At 43.9% G+C, this 20,373-nt stretch overlaps 1 non-coding gene across 1 annotated transcript; it reads right to left on the minus strand.

Moving 5' to 3' along the window:
* Positions 1–10,282: 10,282 nt before the first annotated feature.
* LOC114811942 lies at positions 10,283–10,417 on the minus strand. The gene has a single exon (XR_003759637.1). It is a non-coding gene; the product is annotated as a small nucleolar RNA SNORA7 (small nucleolar RNA).
* Between the last annotated feature and the right edge of the window lie 9,956 nt (positions 10,418–20,373).

The following is a 20,373-nucleotide window of genomic DNA, read 5'->3' on the forward strand; positions in this document are numbered from 1 at the left end:
ATCTTCTATCTACCCCAGTGCTTAATAAAGTGTTTGGCATATAGTAAGCACTGAAAAAATATTATTTTTTTCTTAATACCCATTGGTTGGATAGCACTGTGGGGTCTTATAAGTGAAGAATAATACCTAGTCCCTGCCTTAGGAAGCTTCTGTCTTGAGATTATGGAGGAAAATGCCCTTTAGAGAAATAAAACTACTAAGCAAACCAGCTCGCTAGCTTGGCAGGAAACATGACCATCAATTCCATTTTTCTCTCCCAAGGACTAAGTTGAGTGCTCTGCATAGAATAAGAAGTCAATAAATACCATTGATTTATCGAGTCCAAGTGTTTTTAATAATCAAAATCAAGGAAAAAAGACAAACACATAAACGAATATGGTGTCATTAAAATAAGTGACTGTGGCACAAATTATCCACCAATCAATAGTATTTTAAATTTACTCTGGGTAGAGTATCGTACTAAGTATTTGGGAAAGCGCAATAAGGTAAATAGACACAATTATTGCCCCCTAGGAGCTTAAACTCTAGATGAGAAGACTGATATTAAAATATTATAAATAAGAGGAAGAAACCATGTATAAATACATGTATAAATGTATTGTAGAGTTGATGGATAGACTCCAGGAGCCCTCCAGGAGGCCTTCCCAGATTAAGCCCCCCTTTTCCACTGCTCCTCCTCCCCTCCCCATCACCCCGACTCCCTCCCTCTGCTCTACCTCCTCCTTCCCCCACAGCACTTTTGTGTATATTTATACATATATTATTCTTTTCATTTTATTAATGATGCATATATAGCTATAACTCTATTTATATTAATACTATCAATGCTTGTCTATTTATTCTGTTTTGATATCTGTTTCCCTTCTTCTACACTGTGAGCCTGTTGTTGGGCAGGGATTATCTCTGTTGCTGAATTGTACTTTCCAAGCACTTAGTACAGTGCTCTGCACACAGTAAGTGCTCAATAAATGCGATTGAATGAATGAATGAATGAATGACTGAGGGCTTGGGGGTAAGAACTCAAAGACTTAGGTAAAACAGTAGGTAAGGCAATAGAGTAAAAGAAAAAGAATAAGAGAAGCTGACATAATCGTTTCCAATTATGCCAAATTTCCTATGTAAAATTGGCATAATACAATCAATAGTATTGCGCACTTACCATGTACACTGTACACAGTGCTTGGGTGAGTACTATACACCAGAATTGTTAGACGCTTTCCTTTCCCAAAACGAACTTACAGTCTAGATTGGAATACAGACATTAATATAAATAAATGACAGATAGGAAAGTAAATGATATGGGGCTGAGGATTTGGGGAATATCCCATTCTCAATGGTCATGGGTCCAAATGCATAGACAGTGCAGAAGGGAGAAGGGGTTGGGGAAAGAGGGCTTGATTGGGAAGGCCTCCTGGAGGAATGGGACCTTAATAAGGCTTTGAAAGTCAGGGGAGCGGGGGTTTGGTGGGTATAGAGGGGAACGAGATTAGTCTCATCTGCCTAACCATAATCTTTCTTAACAAAATCATGCTGATACCTTGAAGCTCAAAGTTAGGGTGATCAGTGTAAAGTCTGGTTGAAAAGGGAATTTTTAAATGAGTTACTTCCTTTCTAAAAATGTATTCAGAATTCTACTGTAAAGATTTATTCAAAAAAGATGATATTGACCACAAAAGACTAATAAACCCAGTGTTTAGATTAAAAAAAAAACTCAACAAACCCTCACATGTTCATTTTACTGGCTAAACTCTGATTTTGGAAAGTAGGTATTAAATGTCCCTGTAATGACCCAGTAACACAGAAAATACTATCTGCTCTGATTTAATGATTTAAGCATTTGTCATCATTGTGTAAATAGATGTTAGCAATTTAAAAATGTCATTAAGCCTGTTAAACAGGAACTTATTTTCAAATATGGAATCATATTTACTTTATCTCTACCAATGATTCTATTATTCCAACAAATATTTGAAAGGCTTCATTTTTTGGCTTTCCACTCTATTGATTCTAGAAAAATATATAAACTAAGACATAACAAGATGTTCATTTTGTAATTTAGACACTAAAACTCTCTTCCAAGACTTGTCACAGTTATTCCACTGAGTTTCATCTATCACTGTTTAATTTAGAAGGTTGCAGCCATTCATTTCCTTCCATATAAATAATAGGAAAATATTTTCTTCTAATCCTGAGAGAATGAGAAACTCAGATTCAAGGAATTTATATTTCAACGTTTGCTTCATTCCCTCATCAATCAATTAAATTCATGGAGCACCTACTGTGTGCACAATACTGTACAAAGTACTCGGGAAAGTGCAAAACAATCGAGCTGGTTGACCCAGTCACCAGCCCGAAGGAGAAGCAGTGTGGCACAGTGGAAAGATCCCTGCCTGGAAGTCAGAAGATCTGGGTTCTAATTCCAGCTCCACTATTAGTCTGCTATGTGACCTTGGGCAAATTTCTCAAAAATAATCGTGGGTTTTGTTAAGTTCTTTCTATGAGCCAAGCACAAGCTGGGGCATATATAATAATCAGGTCCCACATGGGGCTCACAGTCTAAGTAGTAGAAAGAACAGGTATTGAATTCCCATTTTATAGAGGAGAAAACCGGTACACAGAGAAATTGTCACAAAACAGACGAGTGGCAGAGTCAGGATTAGAACTCAGTGCCTCTGACTCCTGGCCCTGTACTCTTTCCACTAAGCCATGCTGCTTCTCCAACTACTTGTCTAACTTCTTAACTTGTCAGTACCTCAGTACCTCATCTGTAAAATGGGCATTAAAACTCTGAACCCTACATGGGACAGGGATTGTGTCTCTGAACAGAGTAAGCATTTAAATACTGTCAAAAAGAAAAAAACAAAGGGTTCATATGAGTGAAGCTGGCTTGAGCAGTGGAGGGATGGAGAGGTCTTCTCATTTCAGACAGGAGGAGGGATTATTTTCTCTTTCCCTACCACATATTCTCTAAGGGGTTGAAAAAAAACTCTGTCACTGATTACCCTTAGTTGCTTCCCTGGATACTATGTGTTACTACCAAGAATGGTAAGGGGCATTTAATACTTATTTTTCCACTGAATATTTGGAATTAGGGCCTCGATGAGATATTCAAAAATCATGGACCAAAAAGTCAAGAGAGGGCAGATCCCATTCCACCAGACTGCTCTACCAGTCCTAATCTCAAAAACAGAAAACAGATCCGATGCTTTGTGGCTAACTGCAATTGAACCATTAAAAAGTATCTTGGACTCTGTTGCTAAGGTACCTTCAACCTCTTAGGCTAACCCTGCTTGTATTTTGTTAAAGGAGACTGGGATCTCCTTCTGTTTGGTGGAGGGGGTTTCACCAGCAGAGGCTTGGTCTTAACTTCTCAACAGAAGATCTGTCAAATATGGAGACCGATGCTTCTTCCATTAGATTACAGTCTCCGAGTGGACGGGGAGATTGTACTCTGCATCTGGTTTATTTCTCCAACTACCGACTACTAAGTGCGACACCTAGAAAGCTCCCGGCTTGGAAGTCAGAGGATGTGAGTTCTAATCGTGAATTTTGCCACTTGTCTGCTGTTTGACTTTGGGCAAATCGCTTAACTTCTCTGAGCCTCAGTTCCCTCATATGTAAAATGGGGATTAAAACTGGGAGCCGCCCATGGACCACCTGATTAACTTTTTTATCTACCCCAACTCTTAGAACTGTGCTTGGGACATAGTAAGTGCTTAAGAAATACCATAATTAATTAGTATTACCGCAAGGAGATGATATTTTCTATTACATTCCCCCTAGGCCAACTGGGTTTCAAGTTTCAAATTACCCCATCCAGACAGGCTTACCCATTGACTCCCCTTTCAATTTTGTCTGAGGTTTGAATCTGTCCTTTATTTTGTTTGCATTCTCATTCTTCCAAATCGCACGCAGGGACAACAGTCTCATAAGACCCCTAGCATATGAAGGTCTCCCCGCTTTATCTGAGTTGTTTTGGCATTATAGGGAGAAGCACATGCCCCGCCCCCAGCTTTGATCCGCAAGTCATCTTAGGGGTAGGAAGTGAGAATGCCCTAAGAGACTCGTGAAATGAAAAATCAGTTGCGGTATTAACTTACGCAGCAAGATTTAGCACTTTCAGGACACCTGAGATGGACCTTAGGCATTGGTGGATGACCAAACCTTTAAACAGTCATTCACTATTAACTGTAGCTGTAAAGAAAGCACGTGTCTACGTTTAGCTTAACATTCTGAAAACCTTGACTGTCATACCACACTAGCTGTGAAGCATGTATTTCTCCCCCTTGATGGCAGCGAGCCAACATCCATGTGTTCGTTCGCATTAACATGATATAAATGTTAATGTCCTTTTCTAAAACCAAAGCTTGTGGTCGAGAGGAAATACCACCTAGGTTTTAAACAGAGAAAAGTTTTCATCTGCTTTATGTTTTGATACTCTAGTCTATATTTTGACTCCAGAGTGTGATGGCTGTGTAACTTTTCACATGAATTTCATTTTTCCTGTCAGAGCACATTATTTTAAGGGTGACAATAACTTGGCTTCAAATGAGGTGAAACCATCATGGTGATAAATGAGTTTCTAGAGAAGGGAGGTTATATCCCAGAAATATACTTTGAAAGACCACACACCTCTGCTTAAGCTTGTTAGCCTTCTACCTTCTGAGCTATACAATGTGCCACAGATCCTGGGGTTGCGTCTCATGGTGCTAGAGAGATCTGAGCACTTGGCTTTTGAAAATATACTGTGTTTTACAGTACAATAGTTTGGCTATTTTTCACTGTCTGGGAGTGGAGTCTGATTGGTTAACCTTCTTCGCGGGTTCGGAGTGGTCGGACTGTCTGTGGTAGCCTCATGGAAGCAACTCAAAAACAAGCCCAGAGGATCTAATTTTCTTATTTATTGTGATAAATGACACTCACACAACTAGAAATATGAACAAATTCTCTTTATTCCCTCTCTGAGACTGACGCAAGGCTGATGGCTTGGAATTTTTGACATGCCAGAACACTTTTTATCTGAAAGATAGTGAAAATGCTTGAGCTTGTGGACTTTCCATTTCTTTGGAGTTTCCCTCTTTAGAAGCATTCAATTGCATTTATTGAGTGCTTACTGTGTGTAGAGCACTGTGCTAAGCGCTTGGAAAGTACAATTCAGCAATGTACAGAGAAGCAATTCAGAGAAGCAGTGTGGCTCAGTGGAAAGAGCCCGGGCTTGGGAGTCAGAGGTCATGGGTTCTAATCCTGGCTCTGCCACTTGTCAGCTGTGTGACTTTGGGCAAGTCACTTAGCTTCTCTGTGCCTCATTTACCTCATCTGTAAAATGGGGATTAACTGTGAGCTTCACGTGGGACAACCTGATGACCCTGTATCTCCCCCAGCGCTTAGAACAGTGCTCTGCACATAGTAAGCGCTTAACAAATACCAATGCAGAGAGACAATTCCTGCCCACAATGGGCTTACAGTGTAGAAGGGGGGAGACAGACATCAAAACAAGTAAACAGGTATCAATAGCATCAATATAAATAAATAGAATTATAGCCACGCACACATCAAAACAAAAAATAGGCATTAATATGAATAAATAGAATTATAGATATGTAGATATGTGCACAAGTCCTGTGGGATGAGGGGGGCGGTAGAGCAAAGGGAGAGGGGAGGGGGAGCTGAGGAAAAGGGGGGCTTAGTCTGGGAAGGCTTCTTAGAGGAGGCGAGCATTCAGTAGGGTTTTGAAGGGGGGGAACTATGATTGGCGGATTTGAGGAGGAAGGGCATTCCAGGCCACAGAGAGGATATCGGCTGGGGTGGAGGGCAGGAGAGGTGAGAATGGGGCCCAGCGAGGAGGTTAGCGGCACCAGAGGAACGGAGCATACGGGCTGAGCTGTACAAGGAGAGAAGGGAGGTCAGGTAGGAGGTAATGGAGAGCTTTGAAGTCAACAGTGAAGAATTTTTGATATGGAGGTTGATAGGCAACCCCTGGAGATTTTTGAGGAGGAGGGCAAATGCCCAGAATGTTTCTGTAGAAAAAAATCCGGGTAGCAGAGTGAAGTATAGACTGAAGCGGGGAGAGACAGGAGGTTGGAAGGTCAGAAAAGATGCTGATGCAGTCATCCAGTTGGGATAGGATAAGTGATTGTAAGAAAGCATCAAAGATTCAGTTTTGCCAGGGACTGATGCATGACTCTGTGTGTGTGTGTGTGTGTGTGTGCGTGTGTGTGTGTATGTGCATGCACGCAGGGACGCATGTAGCGTGGTCTATCGGAAAAAAATCACACAGCACTCGGTGTCAGAAAACTTGGGGTCTAATTCTGACTCCGTCAACTCCCTGATGTTTAACCTTGGTTAAGTCACAGAACTTCTCTGTCTCTCAGTTTCCTCAGCTTTAAAATGGCTATTAGATACGTATTCTCCTACCCCCTTAGATTGTGAACTTCATGTGGGACACTGCTTAACACAGTGCTTGGCCCATGGTAAGCACTTAACAAATATCGCATAACATAAAAACTCTCATTATTCAGATGCCATGGTCAGTGAGGCCATGCTGAGTGCAAAGACATGTCTGCTGTGTGACCTTGGGCAAGTTGTTTAACCTCTCTGTGACTCAGTTACCTCATCTGTAAAATGGGGATTAAAAGTGTGAGCCCCATGTGGGACAACCTGATTACTCTGTATCTACTCCACTGCTTAGAACAGTGCTTGGCACTTAGTGAGCGCTTAACAAATACCATCATCATAATCATTATTATTATTATTATTATTAAAGACATCTGTAGATGAAATGATTAAGCAACAAATCTATTCTGCATTTTTGAAAGATGGTTGCCTCTAGGCAAACCCTACTGAAGCCCCCTGTTTTCTGAAGAGAGGAGGAATAAACAATTTATTTAATTATTTCCGTCTTTTTTACTCTATATAGTGATGCTTGATAGATTAAGTGACTCATTTTCCTGGCCAGCACTTTGATCAATGGTCGTGTAGCTATGTGCTAGGCACTGTACTAAGCACTGGGGTGAGTACAAGAACATCAGGTGGGCACAGTCCTTCTTCCACACGGGGCTCATAGTCTTAATCCACATTTTATAGATGAGATAATTGAGGAACAGAGAAGTGAAGTGACTTACCCAAGGCCACACAGCAGACAAGTGGCAGAGCCAGGATTGGAACCCAGGTATTTCTGACTCCCAGGCCTGTGTTTTATCCACTAGGCCACGCAGCTTCTCCATCTCTACTGTCACGCTCGAGATTCAGGGAGGGGAAGGATCCGGGCTGGGCTTTCCCCCTGGGTGCCTAGGGCTTAGGAGAAGCAGCGTGGCTTAGTGGAAAGAGCCCGGGCTTGGGAGTCTGAGGTCATGGGTTCTAATCCCAGCTCTGCCACTTATCAGCTGTGTGACTTTGGGCAAATCACTTCACTTCTCTGTGCCTCAGTTACCTCATCCTTAAAATGAGGATTAAGACTGTGAGCCCCACGTGGGACAACGTAATTACCTTGTATCAACCCCAGCACGTAGAACAGTGCTTTGTGCATAGTAAGCGCTTAACAAATACCATAATTATTATTATTATTAGGAAGGTTCATACTGCCCGAGGCCCATTTTCCCACAGAGTGGGTGGAGGGGACAGAATGAGAAGCCTAATGTTTGGGTTTTTTCAAGTGAAGCAGCATGGTTTATTTGATAGACCACGGGCCTGGGTATCCGAAGGATCTGGACTCTAATCCTGGTTCTGCCCGGTGTCTGCTGTGTGACTTAGGACAAGTCACTTCTCTGTACCTCACTTACCTCATCTGTAAAATGGGAATTAAGATTGTGAGCACCATGTGAGATGGGGACTGTGTCCAACCTGATTGACATGTATCTACTGCAGCGCTTAGAACAGTGTTTGGCACATAGTAAGTGCTTAACAAGCACCATCATTATTATCATTATTTTTAAAAACTCCAACAAAACAGATTCCCCCAGGGTCCTCAGCAGTAGGAGACATGGGTGACCCCCAAAACTGGGGTTCCTTGTGACTGCTTCCCAGCCTGGGTGGGTCACACTCAGGGTATGGGCACCGGACCTGGGTCAGAAGAGTGGGGGAGGCAGTGCCATTTTGGATCATCGCTCGTGCCCTCGGCTTGGGATTGGTAGAATTGGAGGTAATTTCCACCAGAAAGCTGGATTTGTGTTTCCACAAAATGGCAGCATCTGTCCAGTCTGTGGAATTCAGAAGAGGGAAGACAGCCAGATAAAGAAAGATCCATTGTGTTTTACTTCTCACTGACTCAAACCACATAGTGCAGTCTGTTAACGATATGATCGAGAAACAGCGTGGTTCAGTGGAAAGAGCCCGGGCTTGGGAGTCAGAGGTCATGGGTTCGAATCCCTGCTCTGCCACTTAGCTGTGTGACTGTGGGCAAGTCACTTCACTTCTCTATGCCTCAGTTACCTCATCTGTAAAATGGGGATTAAGACTGTGAGCCTCACGTGGGACAACCTGATTACCCTGTATCTACCTCAGCACTTAGAACAATGCTCGGCACATAGTAAGCGCTTAACAAAATACGAACATTATATACCAAATCGCTATAAGCTATCAGCGTGTGGAAGATCCCGGCTCTGCCAACTTCCAACTGTGTGACCTTGGGCAAGTCACTTCACTGGTCCTCAGTTACCTTATCTGTAAAATGGGGATTGAGACTGTGAGCCCCATGTGAGGCAGGGACATGCAACCCGATGTGCTTGTATCCACCCCAACACTTAGTACAGGGCCTGGCACATAGTAAGTGCAAAAAAATCGTTATTATAATAATTATTATTATTATTGTTATTATAGCAACATTGGCTCCAACCACTACAATACTCAGGACAGCTTTAGTCTTGTCTTGTTTGCTGTTCACAGCTACCAGCCCCATATTCTCGAAATTGCTCAGGGGTCGATGGTAGAATTGATAGGACACCCAGGCAACTTCATAAGCCAACCATATACCTCTTATGTAAATTGCAGCCCCGACATGGACTCTGTAAAGTTATTCTTTTCCACCCCCACCCCCCACCCCCTTCACCTCTCTGTAGCTAAACCCTCTTCTCTTCCCTTTCCCTCTGCTCCTCCCCCTCTCCCATCCCATCCCCTCGACACTGTACTCATCCGCCCAACTGTATATATTTTTATTACCCTATTTATTTTGTTAATGAGATGTACTTGTAATGAGATCACCTTGATTCTATTTATTTGCTATTGTTTTAATGAGATGTTCATCCCCTCGATTCTATTTATTGCCATTGTTCTTGTCTGTCTGTCTCCCCCGATTAGACTGTAAGCCCATCAAAGGGCAGGGACTGTCTCTATCTGTTACCGATTTGTACATTCCAAGCGCTTAGTACAGTGCTCTGCACAAAGTAAGTGCTCAATAAATACTATTGATTGAATGAATGAATGAAGTAAATGCCACTGATTTCTCAATGTTTCAGTAGATGAAGTCAATAGTGTGGCCAGGTTTTATACCAGACTGTATAGAACAGTTTTCAGCTGTTCTCTTCCTTATCCAGGATGGACATAGTACCGGATGCTTTAAATCTGGGGATTTTTTTTCAGTAACCAGCATCTCCCTCCTATGACTCCTCCCTCTTGTTTCAGATATCCTTCTTTCATTCATTCAGTCAGTCAGTCATATTTACTGAGCCCTTACTGTGTACAGAGCACTTAGAAAAGTGCAATATAACAATGCACAGGTGCATTCCCTACCCACAACGAGCTTACAGTCTAGAGGTGAGTCATCAAATGTAAATAAATCACAGATATAATAAATAAATTACAGATCTCACATCCAGTATCCATTTTCAGAGAGATCTGGGAGAGGAACCTACCAGTTCTGAAGGAAGGCTGGAGCGGGTATCAAGCGTCCCCCAGAGTAAAGCTTTAAGCTTGGGCAGAGTCAGTGTTCATCTGCAAAAATGTCACATGTAACATCATTACATTATCCTGCATGTCGTACACAATTTATGTAGGTGAAGTCACGTGTCTCTGTGCATATTCGAGAGCTACTGAGCCCATCTCTGTCATCATTCTAGTTATAATCTAGTCTTGCCTTATGCAGCCGAGTCATCTCCGATCCATAGCGACGCCATGGACACATCTCTCCCAGAACACCCCATCTTCAATTGCAATCGTTCTGGTTAGGGGAGTAGAGTTTTCTTGGTCAAAATACGGACGCAGTTTACCATGCTTCCTTCCGTGCAGTAAACTTGAGTCTCCGCCCTTGACTCTCTCCCATGCCGCTGCTGCCCAGCACAGGAGAGTTTTGATTTGTAGCAGATTGTCTTCCACTCACTAGCCACTGATGAAGCTAGGAATGGAATGGATATGCTTCTGCTTGACTCTCCCTCCTGTAGTCACTGATAGAGTACTGAAAACTGTCCAGATGAGACCCTGAGAGGGGCTATAATCCAGTGGGGTACTGAAAATCCATTCTCTCATGAGCTAAGGATTCAAAGATTCCAAGAGAACCTAGTAGCCTATGTTCCAGAAGAAGAGAGATGGTCCTGCCCGTAAATCCTCACTGACTTTATGTCCACATATTCCTGAGCTTTGTTTTCAGTGAAGTTTTCAGAGTCAAGGCCAGTGGGCTAAGAATTTATCCCATTGTGTGTCTTTCCAAAAGCCACACCTGTGCCAGCAGCTAGTTAAACCTTTCTGCCAGGGAAACTAAGCTGACTTGCTCTGACCTTTAGCGACCTTTCCCGGAGGCTACCTCCCAAAGTTTCACATTTGTAAAAGCAAGTCCTGCTTCGGACAGAGGACCGGACACCCTGTGTCTATCGTAGAAGGGCCAAATACTCGAATGTTCAACCTGTCATTCTCTCCCGTTTGATCCTATTTGTGCACAGGTTACAAAGCTACTAAGAGACCTCTCTTTTCTTTTAGACATCAGTTCACTTTAACTGTTGAGCGTCAGTCTATTCTGACACTCTCCTGGGAGTGAGGCAGAGAGGAATGCTCTTTGTAACTGCACACAAAAATGCGCTCAACCCAAGCCCAGAGAAACTAGTCATGGCAGGAAAGCATGCCTGGCCTGATCACAGGTGTCTCAGAGGGGAGGGGAACACACACTGCGAAGATCTGAATTCCGGAATCTTTCTCTCTGTTATGCTAGTGCTACCCTGATAAACCATTCTTATATTCATTAGTTTTACTCAGTTTTGGGAAAAAATCCATAATTTGTGGATTTAAAAATAATGATAATAATAACAATGATGATGGTGTTTGTTAAGCGCTTACTATGTGCCAAGCTCTGTTCTAAGTGCTGGAGTAGATACAAGGTCATCAGTTTGTCCCAAATAGGGCTCACAGTCTTCATCCCTATTTTACAGATGAGGTAACTGAGGCACAGAGAATAATAATGATGGTATTTGTTAAGCACTTACTATGTTCCAAGCACTGTTCTAAGCACCGCAGTCTATACAAGGTTAGTGCTAGATACGAGTTTATCAGGTTGTCCCACTTGGGTTTCACAGTCTTGATCCACATTTCATAGATGAAGTCACAGAGGCACAGACAAGTTAAGTGACTTGCACAAAGTCATACAGCTGACAAGTGGCAGAGTTGGGATTAGAACCCACGACCTCTGACTCCCAAGGCCATGCTCTTTCCACTAAGCCATATTGCTTCTCGCCATCTATTTAGTCAACTATTCAAGAAAACACCTCTAATTTACAGGAAATGGAGGAATAGTTTTCTTTAGAAGGAAGCCTGGAGGAAAGGATGAATGTAGAAATCCTGGGAAAATCTTCCTCATTGCTAGCAAAAATACATTTTATCCCATGGTAATAACACTGAGCATTCACTGTGTGCAGAGCTTTGTACTAAACACTTGGGAAATACAAAATGAGCAAGTGAGCTATTCACTACCCTCAAGGAGTTGATTCAAATTAAGAGAGGCTGGCATAAATTTACACAAAATCAAAAAATTTGGACTCTATTTACTCAACTGACTAAGTTTAGTGGGGAAGACAGACATTAAAATGAATTGCAGAAAGGAAAACAAGTTACTAACAGAACTGGAAAGAAAGTTTTCGCTCCGTGTGTCAAGAATCTGTATGTGTTTATATGGATAAGGATAGAGGATGATTATGAGGAAGAACTGAAGCAGCATGATATAGTGGATAGAGTATGGGCCTGTGAGTCAGAAAGTCATGGGTTCTAATCCCAGCTCTGCCACTTGTCAGCTATGAGGCCTAAGGCAGTCACTTAATAATAGTATTTGTTAAGTGCTTACTATGTGCCAAGCACTGTTCTAAGTGCTGGGGCAGGTACAAGGTAGCCAGGTTGTCCTATGTAGGACTCACAGTCTTAATCCCAATTTTCCAGATGAAAGAACTGAGGTCCCGAGAAGTGGACTGCTCTCTCTAAGGTCACCCATGACCTCCTTCTTGCCAAATCCAATGGCTCCTACTCCATTCTAATCATCCTTGACCTCTCTGCTGCCTTTGACACTGTCGACCATCCCCTCCTCCTCCACACCTTATCTCACCTCGGCTTCACGGACTCCGTCCTCTCCCGGTTCTCCTCTCACCTCTCTGGCCGGTCATTCTCGGTCTCCTTCGCTGGAGCCTCCTCCCCCTCCCATCCTTTAACTGTTGGAGTTCCTCAAGGGTCAGTTCTTGGCCCTCTTCTGTTCTCCATTTACACTCATTCCCTCGGTGAACTCATTCGCTCTCACGGCTTTGACTACCATCTCTACGCAGATGACACGCAGATCTACATCTCCGCCCCTGTCCTCTCCCCTTCCCTTCGGGCTCGTATCTCCTCCCGCCTCCGGGACGTCTCCACCTGGATGTCGGCCCGCCACCTAAAACTCAACGTGAGCGAGACTGAGCTCCTCATCTTCCCTCCCAAACCCGGTCCTCTCCCAGACTTCCCTATCACCGTGGATGGCACGACCATCCTTCCCGTCTCTCGGGCCCACGATCTCGGTGTCATCCTTGACTCGTCTCTCTCGTTCACCCCATGCATCCTATCTGTTACCGAGACCTGCCGGTTTCACCTTTACGATATCGCCAAGATCCGCCCTTTCCTCTCCACCCAAACGGCTACCTTACTGCTACGGGCTCTCGTTATATCCCGGCTAGACTACTGTGTCAGCCTTCTCTCTGACCTCCCTTCCTCCTCTCTCGCCCCACTCCGGTCTATTCTTCATTCCGCTGCCCGGCTCATCTTCCCGCAGAAACAATCTGGGCATGTCACTCCCCTTCTTAAATAACTCCAGTGGTTGCCTATCAACCTCCACTGCAAACAAAAACTCCTCACTCTAGGCTTCGAGGCTCTCCATCACCTTGCCCCTTCCTTCCTCTCCTCCCTTCTCTCTTTCTACCACCCACCCCGCACGCTCCGCTCCTCCGCCGCCCACCTCCTCGCCGTCCCTCGGTCTCACCCATCCCGCCGTCGACCCCCAGGGCCACGTCTTCCCGCGGTCCTGGAACGCCCTCCCTCCTCACCTCCGCCAAACTGATTCTCTTCCCCTCTTCAAAACCCTACTTAAAACTCACCTCCTCCAAGAGACCTTCCCAGACTGAGCTCCTCTTCTCCCTCTACTCCCTCCACCACCCCCCCTTACCTCTCTGCAGCTAAACCCTCTTTTCCCCCTTTCCATCTGCTCCTCCACCTCTCCCTTCCCATCCCCACAGCACTGTACTCGTCCGCTCAACTGTATATATTTCCATTACCCTATTTATTTTGTTAATGAATTGTACATCGCCTCGATTCTATTTAGTTGCCATTGTTTTTACGAGATGTTTTTCCCCTTGACTCTATTTATTGCCATTGTTCTCGTCTGTCCGTCTCCCCCAATTAGACTGTAAGCCCATAAAATGGCAGGTACTGTCTCTATCTGTTGCCGACTTGTTCATTCCAAGCGCTTAGTACAGTGCTCTGCACATAGTAAGCGCTCAAAATATACTATTGAATGAATGAATGAATGAATGAAGTGACTTGCCCAAGGTCACAGAGCAGACAAGTGGCAGAGGCGGGATTAGATCCCCTGACCTTCTGACTCCCAGGCCCGTGCTCTATCCACCTCGCCATGCTGCTAAAGTGAGGAGTTTCTTTCATGTGGCAACATATGGGCAAACTTTGGAGGGTTCTGAGGAGTGGTGAGATGTGCAAATTGATTTTGGAGGAAAATAATCCAAGCAGCAGAGTGTGGACTGGACTGAGGAAGGCAGAAGTTAGAGGCAGGGGTGTGTGTGTAATCAAGATAGGATATGAGAAGTGGTTGGACACTCATGGCTACTGCTTGGAAGGAAAGGAAGGGGTGGATTCTAGAGATGTTGAAGGATGTTGTGATTATAGAATCCACAGGATTTGGAGACTGAAAATGCAGACTATGGGAATGAGATGAGTCAAGAATGATGGATCAATCAATCTATCATATTCACTGAGCGCTTACTGCATGCAGACCACTGAATTAAGTGCTTAGGAGAGTATGATATAACAATAAAGAGAGCCCGAAGACACTTTCCCTACCCACAGTGAACTTACAGCCTAAAGATAATGCAAAGGCATGGGATTGTGAGATAGGGAGAATAATGCTAGTGTTAACAGTGATAGGAAAGTCAGAGGGAGGAGAGAGTTCGGAAGGAAAAAGAGTCATTCAGATATGGACATGTTAAGTTGGAGGTTTCAGTGGAGATCCAAGTCATGATATTCTGAAGGATAGAGGAAAAATGACCATGAAGAGGAGTGAGGCCAGAACCGGATGGTATTTGGATGTCATTTGTGCACTGATGGTAATTGAAGCCATTGGAATGGATGAAAATGGAGAACACAAAGGTTCCAGACATAAGTATTCAGAGACTCCCCTCCAGCCCTCCGTCCATAGTTAGAGGACAGGAGAATGTATACTTGTTATGGGCAGAGAAAATTTGTGTTAATTTAGTTGTAATGTACTCTCCCAAGAGCTTACTACAGTGCTCTGCACATACTATGTGTTCAATAAATATGACTGATTGATTGAGGCAGAGGAAAAGCAGGAGAAAGAGACCAAGAAGGAATGGCCAGAGAGATGAGAGAACCAAAGAGGACAGTGTCAATAATATTTCCAGGAGATGTGGGTGATTCAGAGAGTCAACGATTATCCCTTGGTGCCTTATGTTTAATGTGTGCAGCTGTTAGCATTATATTATTTTCTCTTTCACCTTCCTGTCCCCTATATTCCTTACACACCTTTTGTTGGATGAGAGCAACTCTTTTCTTGATGACACTGTACCATACTAGCCTATACTTGTCAGCTTACCTACAGTCTTCAACTGGGATGCTGCATTGTCTGAGGCTTTGTCTTTGTTTTCTGTTTTTTGTATTTTTTAACGGTATTTTTTAAGCACTTAGAATACGTGCCCAGCACTCTAGTAAAAACTGACTTTGATATAAACTAATGAGATTGGAGACAGTCCCTGTCCCATGTGGGGCTCACAGTCATAATCCCCATTATACAGATGAGGTAACTGAGGTGCACAAGAGTGAAATGAAGTGAAGTGACTTGCCCAGAACCCCTAAGCTGACAAATAGAGGAGCTGGTACTAGAACCCAAGTCCTTCTGTTCCCAGACCCCTGCTCTCTCCAGTAGGCCACGCTGCTTCTCATTTATTGTGTTTTTAAAATGTTTTCTCCACCTTGTTGCTTTCCATTTATTTCTCTGTGCCTCATTTACTTCATCTGTAAAATGAGGATTGAGGCTTGTGAGCCCCACATGGGACAGGGTCTGTGTCCAACCTTATTTGCTTGTATCCACTCCAGTGCTTAGTACAGTGCCTGGAACATAGTAAGTGCTTAATAAGTATCATTATTATTATTGTTGTTATTATTAACAATGCTAGAGGTGGCTGATGGCTATATATGCCTCTGTGTCCCACCTTACTAGAAATGAGGACATCTGATTGTTTTGTTGTTGTTCTTGTTGAAATTTGCTAAATATTAATTAAAGAGACCCAGCTTGACCCTTGGCAAAGAAACATTTTTCCATTATTGGAATGATCTCTAAACTCTGGTATGTCGATTAGTAGATTTATTGATAACTCACTCCATGCAGTGCCCTGTACTAAACACTTCATTCATTCAATTGCGTTTATTGATTGCTAACTGTGTGCAGACACTGAACTAAACTCTTGGGAGAGTACAATATGGCAATAAACAGTCACGTTCCCTGCCCACAATGGGCTTACGGGCTTGCATTTCCTACATCAAAGGCTTTTTGGGTCTTCCATGACCATTTTGCAAGTTTTATTTAAAATGATCACCTGTCTGTTCAATCTTAAAGAAGGGTGCTCTTGTCTCATCTTATGCTGACTCGTCTCCAACCCATAATGACTCCATGGACGAATCTCTCCCAGAACGCCCCACGTCCATCTGCAATCGTTCTGGCAGTGGATCCATAGGGTTTTCATGGTAAAAATACAGAATGGCGTCGGAGACGGCCATAAACCTGAGCGTCCACGCTCAACTCCCATGAAGCTGCTGCCCAGCACAGGGGATTTTTGACTTGTAGCAAGTGTCCTGCCACTATCTAGCCACTGCCCAAGCTAGGAGTGGAATGGGTAGGCCTCTGCTCGAATCTCCCTCCCACAGTTTAGTGCAGTGCTCTGCACACAGTAAGCACTCAATAAATACGATTGAATGAATGGTGGAGGACTGGAAACTCTCCAGGTGCCATCCTGAGAGGGTAAAGAAGGGTGCTACCTCAATTAAAATCTGCTTCTTAAACTACAAGTTCTGCGATTAGGATGGCTTTCCTTTACTCCATCCTAACGATAGATTTAGGGCAGTAGGAAAGAGACTAATTGGACCGTTTCTTCTGAGTGTTTATTCGGCGTAGCTGGAGATGCCGGTTAATGAAATGATGGATAATGAGGAATTTCTTTTCTTTAAGTGCTCTCTGCTGGCCATGGCTAACATTACAGTACAGTGCAGTCTATTTTAAGATGCAGCGATGGCTTTGGGCTGAATTTTTCCGATCTGAGCCGGTCATGCCCAAATCATTTGAAATGCAACTCTAATCAACCCTCTTTTCTCTTCCCCGTTTTAGACTTTAGCCTTCAAACAGACGTGATTCCTTTTATTATTATGATTGTTCTTAAAAAATGGTGTTTTTTACAGTGTATAAGACATTTGTTAAATCCTGGGATAATTCATTACTTAACAATCGATTAAAGCACCAACCATCCCTGGCTCACATGGGGACGCGGTCAGAATGCGTAGGAACAGACACGTAGAATATTGAAAACATAAAGCGTTCAGTCGTCAAAGATAAGATTTCCTAATCCCAAGTTGTTTTCTGACAAATATTTAACAGTAGGTGGAGTAACAGACTTTGGTCAAGTCACAGGCTCAAACAAAGGGACAGAGATTACAAAAATCTACTTCAGGCTTCTAAAAGTTCTAATTTTCTACTTACCTGTCTTATCATCAACCCTAATGAACTGGAAGCAGGTGTAAAATCATTCACTGTAAACTCCTTGCAGGCAGGGAGCAACTCTGTTAGATTGTACACTCCCAAACACTTAGTAGAGTGTTCTGCACACAGTAAGTGCTCAGTAAATATCATTGATTGATTGATTAAGTGAAAACTTTATCTCCTCTTCTATGAATACTTTATTGCTCCTGTCTGTAACTGATTTTCCTACCTAAAATTTATTTTAATGTCTGTCCCCTGCACTTGACTGTAACCTCCTGTAAGACAGGGATAGATTCTACCAATTCTAACGTATTGTACTCTCCCAACCACTTAGTAGAGTGCTCTGTACATAGTAAGCGCTCAGAAAGCAGTGTGCCCTACTGGAGAGAGCATGGGCCTGAGAGTCAGAAGGACCTGGGTTCTAATTCCTACTTTGCCAATGGCTTGTAGTGTGACCTTGGATAAGTCACTGTACTTCTCTGGGCCTCAGTTACAAGTGTAAAATGGAGATCCCGAGCTCTCCCTCTTACTTAGATCGTGAGACCCAGGTGGGACAGGGACTGTATCCCCCCTAATGAACTTGTACTTACTCGAGCACTAAGAAGAGTGACGGACACACAGTAAGCCCTTGACTAGAGCACGAACCTGGGGTTGAGAAGGGCCTGGTCGTCAGAAAGACCTGCGTTCTAGTCCTGGCTCCACCACTTGTCTGCTGTGTGATCTTGGGGATGTCACTTCACTTCTCTGTCCCTCAGTTACCTCACATCTGCAAAATGGGGCATTTTTTTTTTCTTTTTCTCGACAGATTTCCGGTTTGTTTTTTCATGTTTTTAAAAAAAAAAATTTGAAAAAAAAATATTTTGAAAAAAATTATTTTGAAAAAAAAAATTTTGAAAAAAAATTTTAAGACTGTGAGCCCCACTTGAGACAGAGACTGTGTCCAACCTGATTTCCTCGTATCTACCCCAACGCTTAAAACAGTGTCTAGTGGGCAGGGATTGTCAATGTTTATTATCAGACTGCACTTTCCCAAGTGCATAGTACAGTGCTCTGCACACAGTAATTGCTTAATAAATGCTACTGAATAATAAATATGATTGAATGAAATACCATCACCAACAATTTAAATCAATGACATGGATTGATTGAATAATCCTTCTCTTGATTGACATTTGCGGGTCATATGATGCAATCTGAACCAGTCTGTCACTCACCCCTCAGTTGGTTCTCTTCCCAGTCAGTTCTGGGGGAAACTTCTCACCAGGTACTTTTTTCCCTGTCCTGGCCACCAGGGCCAGCTGCAGTGAAGACAACAAGTAGCCAGGACTCCACCCACCCCTCACTCCATTCCCCGTCCCCACAATCCATATCACCAATACCATCGTTATGGTATTTTTTTAAGTGCTTATCATTTATTTTATAATATTTGTCAAGCGTTTTCTATATGCCAGGAACCATACTAAGCACTGGGTAGATAAAAATTAATGAAGTTGGATACAGGCCCTGTCCCACTTAGGACTCTGTCTGAATTCTCATTTTACAGATGAGGTAACTGAGGTTCGGAGAGGTGAAGTGAGTTGTCCAAGGTCACACAACAGACCAGAGGCAGGTTCTTCTGACTCCCAGGGCTGTGCTCTATCTTCTAGGCTACACTGTTTCTCCGCTTACTATGTACAAGCCTTGTTCTAAGTGCTGGGGTAGTTACAAGGTAATCAGGTTGGACACAGTCCCACATGGGGCTCACAGTCTTAATCTCCATTTTACAGATGAGGGAACTGAAACTCAGAGAAGTGAAATGACTTTAAGCTCATACATTCCGTCTCAGGGTTGCACCTGAAGAGTTTCCAGTCCTCTACCAGTAGACTATGGGAGGGACAGTCAAGCAGAGGCCTAGCCATTCCATTCCCAGCTTGGCCAGCGGCTAGCAAGAGGAAAGCAATCTGCTACAAGTCAAAACTCACCCATGCGGGAGAGAGTCGAGGGTGAAGACTCGAGTTTGTTGCGTGGAAGGAGGCAATGGTAAACCACTTCCCGATTTCTACCAAGAAATCTCTCTGGATCCACTACGAGAACATTGGCTGATGGAGGTGGGGTGTTCTAGGAGAGATGTGTCCATGGTGTCGCTATGGGTCGGAGATGACTCGATGGTATAAGGAAAGAAAAGGTCGTACAGCAGATGAGTGGCGGAGCTGTGACTGGAACCCAGATCCACTGTCTCCCAGGCCTGTACTCTGTACACTAGAACATGCTGCTTCTTCCTATGTGTCCCTGGACAGGCATCATCCCTATGGAGAAGCAGCGTGGCTCAGTGGAAAGAGCACGGGCTTTGGAGTCAGGGCTCATGAGTTCGAATCCCAGCTCTGCCACTTGGCGGCTGTGTGACTGTGGGCAAGTCACTTAACTTCTCTGTGCCTCAGTTCCCTCATCTGTAAAATGGGGATTAAGACTGTGAGCCCCACGTGGGACAACCTGATTCCCCTATGTCTACCCCAGCTCTTAGAACAGTGCTTGGCACATAGTAAGCGCTTAACAAATACCAACATTATTATTATTATTATTATCCCCTGAGACGAGGATGAGGGATGAGGGCCAGGTCACGTAGCTGGGAGCCCACCACCTGCTTCACTCCCTGTCCCCACAATCCACACAGACATCTCTAGGCAGATTCCATCTCACCTGCCCCGGGAGCAGGGGTGAGCTCTGGGGAGGAGATCTCGTAAATGTGCACAGGCCGCCTTATCCACTGCCCTCCTTCACCATCCAGATGCATTCCCGATGGGGGGAACCACACGCACCTAAGACTCTGTCCCCCTGCACCCACCGTGGAGGTCAACTCCACGGCTCCTCCGCTTGTCTGCTGTGTGACACTGGGCAAGTCACTTTACTTCTTTGTGCCTCAGTTATCTCATCTGGAAAAGGGACTTGAGACTGTGAGCCCCATGTGGGGCAGG

This window comes from Ornithorhynchus anatinus, chromosome 4 (genome assembly GCF_004115215.2).
Source record: "Ornithorhynchus anatinus isolate Pmale09 chromosome 4, mOrnAna1.pri.v4, whole genome shotgun sequence".
In the NCBI taxonomy this organism is placed as follows: Eukaryota; Metazoa; Chordata; class Mammalia; order Monotremata; family Ornithorhynchidae; genus Ornithorhynchus; species Ornithorhynchus anatinus.